The sequence below is a fragment of the Barbus barbus genome (assembly GCF_936440315.1).
Source record: "Barbus barbus genome assembly, chromosome: 36".
Taxonomy (NCBI): Eukaryota; Metazoa; Chordata; class Actinopteri; order Cypriniformes; family Cyprinidae; genus Barbus; species Barbus barbus.
The window spans coordinates 4,431,366-4,438,036 of NC_136714.1; positions in this window are offsets into that span (position 1 = coordinate 4,431,366).

Below are 6,671 nucleotides of genomic sequence, written 5' to 3' on the forward strand. Positions count from 1 at the left end.
CGGGCTCCGCAGCATAAATGGCTGCCCACTGCTCCGGGTGTATGTTCACGGTGTGTGTGTGTGTGTGTGTGTGTGTGTGTGTGTGTGTGCACGTTGGATGGGTTAAATGCAGAGCACGAATTCCGAGTATGGGTCACCATACTTGGCAGTATGTCACTTCACTTCACAAACTTTTACAGGCCCAGTTTGTGTCAAATTAAATATGGAGCCAACCTTGAAGCTATTATGGCCAAAGACTGAAATTTCACATTAAATTCATACAAAAAAAATGAACGGTGTTATGATTTCTCTTTTTATAGATCTAAAAATCTTACTGTATGATACTAATTGTCTCATTTGTGTATTTTTGGTATATTATTTATTATTTTTAGCAATTTTAATCAGCTTAATGACTGCTCTTTTGTTCTTTCTGCAGATTTCCATTGAACAAAACACTTGAGATATCGCGGGTTTAAAAAAAGTAAACATGACCTATACGTGATAGCAGGCCTACGAACAGACTCTCACAGGTCCATTTTGCATCCAATTAAATGTGGATTCAACTTTGGGTGAAGCACATAGCTATAAACTATTACCAAACTCTAAAAGTTAGAGATCTCAATATAAGCTAATTTCTCATGAAATGTATGACCAGAACAAATGACCAGAGTAATTATTTCTCTTTTTATAGCTCTATAGTCTTACTGTACGAATAGTAGAATAGTATTTCTTCTTTTTAGGAGTTTTAATGACGTTAACAATGGCCCTGTCCACCTGGATTTCGAGAACTGAACTGGTCTTTCAACAGATTTCCATTGACCTACATGACAACAGGCCTACGACGTATTGAACAGACTCTCGCAAGCCCATTTTCAGTCCAAATAAACACAGAGTCAGCTTTGACTGAAGCGAATTGCTATAAGCTAGACGTCTGACCAATGTGCTGTTGTTTTGAGCGTGCTCTCACTCTCACTCCGTGCTGCCAGCGGGACAGCGCACTGATTCGGCACGCGGCAGATGTGGCACAGTGGCGTCTGCCGCTTCTGACTGCAGCTCCCTGTGTGATGTGACTGAAGAGATGAAAGGCGAGGTTGTTGCTGTGGTGGTAATTATTGCGGATACAAACGGGAACAAAAAGCTGCTTTGTTTGCCATTCTGTCACCCAATCAGTGGGGTGCGTAAATCTTTCTGATATGTCTGTCAGATGCATCTGAAACTTTTCTTTCCCCTCTGTCTTAATGAACTAATGGTAAGTAATAAGTGTGATGTAACGTAGACGTTCAATCGGCACAACGGTGACTAATATTCAACTTTACAAGCGTGAAATGAGATCCGGGGTGAATGTTTCTCCTGCTAACTCTTTGTTGTTGTTTAATGAAGGTAAGCAATTATACCGAGAGCAACAGCAGTCAACAAACACCATATTAGTTAGTTGGGGCCAACCTCGTCTAGTCAAGTATATGCTCGATAAATAAATCGGATCCCCTCATTTCTCTGTTCCTGTTTGATTTTCTCTGAAGTCTGGGTGGAAGTGGCCTACACAGACTTAATGAGAGTGAGAGGTGTCATGTAACATTGAATGATTGACTGACGGCGCGGCAGGATGAATTCATGAGATTCTGTCTCTTAAATAGCTGCCTTATTTAAGATGATCATTAGCTGGTGTCAGGTTTGAGATGTTCAGAACCTGATGCAATCAGGAGCAACTACTAATTGCAAGCTGTCGTAAGTGGAAGCTTGCTAAAACGTCTGTTCAAGTACTTTGGAAGTCAATGTAATGAAGTGCAAGTTTTATCATTAGGCTTTGCTTTTACTCTATATCGGCTAATTCAGAAGTGAGTGGTATGACAATCTTATTTTACAGAATGAGCTTTTTGGTAACACTTTACAATGAGGTTCAATTTGTTAACTTTAGTTAATGTATTAGGTATCATGAACAAACAATGAACAATACTTTTAGGTCACACTTTATTTTGAGGTCCAATTCTCACTATTAATTAAGTACAATGTTTGCCTCAATAATCTCCTAATTTGCATCTTATTAATAGTTAATGAGGTAGTTGTTAAGTTTATTGGGTAGGATTAAAGGATCTAAAATATGGTCATGCAGAATAAGGCATTAATATGTGCTTTATAAGTAATAATAAACAGCCAATATACATTGCTAATTTTTAATAGTGAGAACTGGTCCTTAAAATAAAGGGTTACCAATAATAATTACTGTATATATTTTTAACATTTCAAGTTGGATAAATTAAAGGTAGTTAGATGAATTAATAAAGAACAATAGTATATTTATATAATAAATATCATTGTTGTTGTTTTTTGTTAGTTTATGATAACCACACTAATGTGATTTCATGTTCAAGTTGATAATGTATTATTGAAAAGACTCTTTTGTGCGTGTTATGCATCAACTCTGTTACCATCATATTTTTCACTATTCATTAATACAAAAGTTCTTCAAATCATCACTTTTTTTAGGGACAAAATAAAATTTCTCAATATATTTAGGCTATGTTTGCTCCTATAGGAGAACATCTTGAAATGTTTTGAGTTAACAGCAACTTATAATCGAAAATTGCAGTTGAAAAATGTCCATATTAAAAAGCATCTTAGAATTTGTGACTTAAAGCACAAGACTTGCCAATGTAATCTTTAAAATGGTCAACTCTGTTACCTTAATAGATTCATTTGTCTATTACATTATCTAAAATCTCACCTAAGATTTTATAATTTAACAAACAGACCTGACAAAGATTTTAAAATTGCACAATTTCATGCCCACTATGTCTACAATGAATTATCTTTCTAATGGTGTGTGCACACCTAACTCAAAGCGAAAATTCTCATTGCGTTATCTAGAGTACTCGCGGGATGTTTTTCATGTTACTCTCACGAATAAAATCACAATCCTCACAATTTCTGGAGACAACCACGTGTCAAACTGGACGTGTCAATAAACTCTTCACTGATTGGTTTGCGCACAAACTCGTAATGCGAAGTTTCTGCTAAATCGAGTTGAAATACATGGTTGAGTTATATATTGCATGTTCGATGGCTGCAATCGTGTCGCTCAATTCACGCCATTCGCCTCTATTCTTGCATTGACTTTGTAAATAATCTATTCGTGAAAATAATTAAATTAGCTTTTGGTGTTGACACACCATAAGAAGCAACTTAAGCACAAGATTTACAGTAAAACTGTCAACTCTATTACCGCAATAGGTTAATTTAGCCTATTGCACAATCTAACAACTAAAACACATTTTAGCCCTGACAGAATGTTTAAAAATCACAAAAAGGTACTTAAGCCCGTTTCATAGAATGACCCAAATGAACAGCGTTATTCACAGTTTCATGACAGTTCCAGCTAGAAAAAAAGATGTCCGATTTTCAAAAATAGCCCCCTGTGCAGCTGCCGTCCATTCTCTCTCAGTAACCCTTCAATCAAGAGTCCAGTCCTGGGTGGGCTGCTCTACTTCCAGCCCCCAGGAATCAGCACTGGAGGCAAGCCAACTCTTCCCCCTCAACACGACCAGGGCGTCCCGAAGGTTAATGCAGGCCCGGTCTCCACTCGATCAGCTCTCATTACTAATGTTCAGGGGTATGGGTTACCAAATTGCTCCCAATTGGGCTCACGGAGCGAGACTTTGTGCCCAAAGCGAGACGTTCAGTGGAAATAATTATCAGCGGTTGGCCGGCAGGTCACTACCACATGTTCGCACATACTGAAGGACATGCAGCAACAAGGTCAAAGTTATGGGTCCAAGACAGCTGATAATGCTTTAAGTACCGGTAGACTCTTTTTTATTGTTGCTCCAGACACTGTCAAAGCATGCCTTGTGCTTGCTAAATGCTGTGTGACAGCGATATTAGATATTTAGATTGGAATTGTTTAATGGTTCGCCAAGATAAGCTGACTACACATGCTTTGGGGCTGGGTGGGTTGAGTGATGAAAACAGGTTATGATTCAACAAAGTCTGCCTCGAAGCAACAAGTAAACATGCACAAAGGCACAAGCACAGACATAGTGCACCCTACACCCTACAGCATGTTCCAATTGGGTAATTTGGGTTGTTTAGAAGGGGAGTGAAAAGGGACTTATTGAAACGGGCCCTCATTACAAGCCTCGTTATAATAGCAATAAAGTGACCTTAAGATAAGAAGTGAAAGTCTGAGGACCTGACAAGGAAACCCAGATAAAGATTGTATCTATTAGGAACGTTCCTACTGATTGGAGCCAAAATGCTAGTCATTAAACAACTACAGAATACTTTAAATTGCAGACAATTTGGTATTTTCTACACACGGGGGGTCGTGGAAACATTCTCTTTTTGTTTCTGACCAAAGTGTGTATAATTGTGTGTCTCCAGGGAATTAAAATCAAAGACTAGCCGTTGAGAAACCATGAAACAGAACAATGGAATGAATGAGGTTCGGCATTACGATCAGCCTTCCGCCCTGTAGCCCACCTACCTAAAAACTTTTCATTAAATAAGGCTTTGACACACACACACACATTCAAACACACTCAGTGAAAATACACATCAGATACTCTTAACAAACCATCCTCACCTTGGAACGACAAAGCACTTCTCTAAAGCTGTTAAAAACACATTTCATTTCCAGGTGAAATTGCATAAATTGGGCCCATGGGTTTTCGCAACGCTGCAGTGCTGTGCTTACACTTTTGATATCTACAAAATTCTTGTATTTTATGTGAAGTCATATCTGGAAGGCAAGGCTTGATATTAATATTCAGTAGATATTAATTTTTCTATGTTGAAAGTGGTGATATGTTTTTTTTTTTCTTAAACATATTTTAAGAAAAATCAGCAACCCGGCCACAATTTTTAACACATTTCAATCCTTTTAGAAGTGCTGTTCTAATATATAAACGTAGTATGGCCAATATAATTTTATAGCATGGTTATATATATGGAAATGTATTGAAAAAATGTATTGAAAAATATATTTTTTAATAAATTCTATTTATAATAATAATAACAATGTTTGATGCCTGTTCTTTTGAACTTTTTAACCTTTTCTAATTATTTCTTTTGAGAATATCCATAACAAATTATCGCGTTATAGTGCTAAAACAATTTCATATTGTGTTAAACAAAACAAAACAAAAACACTGTCAAGAACTGTCCATTACTCTAAACTGTGATTAGATAAGCCAAATTTAAAGCATTGTAAACATCATATACACAACATCCCACTGAGTTTACATCAGTTTTTCTAGCAACAATGATAAAGAACCAAAAAATTGCAGTGTACACTTCATGCTGCAATTCTTCAGTGACTGTCCTCCAATTAGTCTTCCAGTCGGCTGCAGTTTAATCTTGGCTAGTTACGAATGACTCTATTTAGATAATTGAAACCTCATACTGTCCTCCCAGTTTCCGGAGCAGATGCCATGCTTTACTGAATTTCTCGCCATCGCTGCATTGTGCTCACCTGTCAACCTCGTATTTAACAGCGTCCACCCGTTGTTGCACCTGTCACACTCCTCGCCCTGTTCCAGCTCCAGATCCCAGTAAAATACAACGACACGGGGAGGATCTGTGCCACATGTGCCCTGGTGCTACTGACAAGACTTGAGCAAGTGTTGACAGACACCTACCACCACTGACAAGACTATTAACCCGCCTGGATTGTTCATAGAGCTGAATGCATGACATAGACTAAAGGCCAACACACTCAGATGGACTTCCTTCTAATGCACAAGATGTAGTTTTACATCATGGAAGCTTGCTCTGTTGGATATTTACAAGCAATAATTCATGACAGCTTGTTGGATATGTATATAAAAAAATAAGCATGTGAAATCCAGCCCAATCTCACAGCAATTCATATATATTTTACAAGGTGGCTAATTTTTTACGATTTTTGCATACGATTTTTGCATACGATTTTTGCTAAATCGTATGTATTTTACGAGTTGCCAATTCGTATGAATTTGTACGAATTACCTACACCTAACCCAGCCTCTAAACCTACCCATCACTGGGGTTTAGGCAAATCATACAAAATCGTACAAGTGAGGTCATAAGAATTTGTACGAATTAGCCACCTCGTAAAATACGTACGTATTGGTCGTGAGATAGCATAGGTGAAATCCTACTGAAGAATATATAGAAGCCCCAAAAGAGTCACTTAAAAATAATTACCTTAAAACAGCTGCCATTTATTTAATAAATGATTGCACACACACTTAGGTTACTCACACAGCCAAGCAGAATGAGTAAATAGAACAAAGCCTTCTTTAATGGTCATTTATTTATAAATCAAACCCAGATGGGACATTTAACCAAAGTGAAATAATTTGTAATCTTCGCATGGTGAAATTTAATCATCATCAAACTCAATAACTGAAATATCACCCACGAGCCAATACTGCTATTTATTGAAATGCAAACACCAGCAGAAAACGGCAGGCATCTTTACACTTGTAAGATTATGTCCATAAAGTGTGGGAAAAGTTACTTAATTCTTGCAGATTTGCATCGAGTTCTATATTGAGTACCCATAACACTGCCATTTTCTGCAATGCAGCTCCTGTAAAAACCTGTGGGAATTGCCATACGTTGCTGCCTTCCAGTTCTGTTCGCTGTCAGATGTTCAGTTCCATGTGGAACGTTCCAGAGACCCATCATTTCCATTCTGAATTCTGATCATTGCT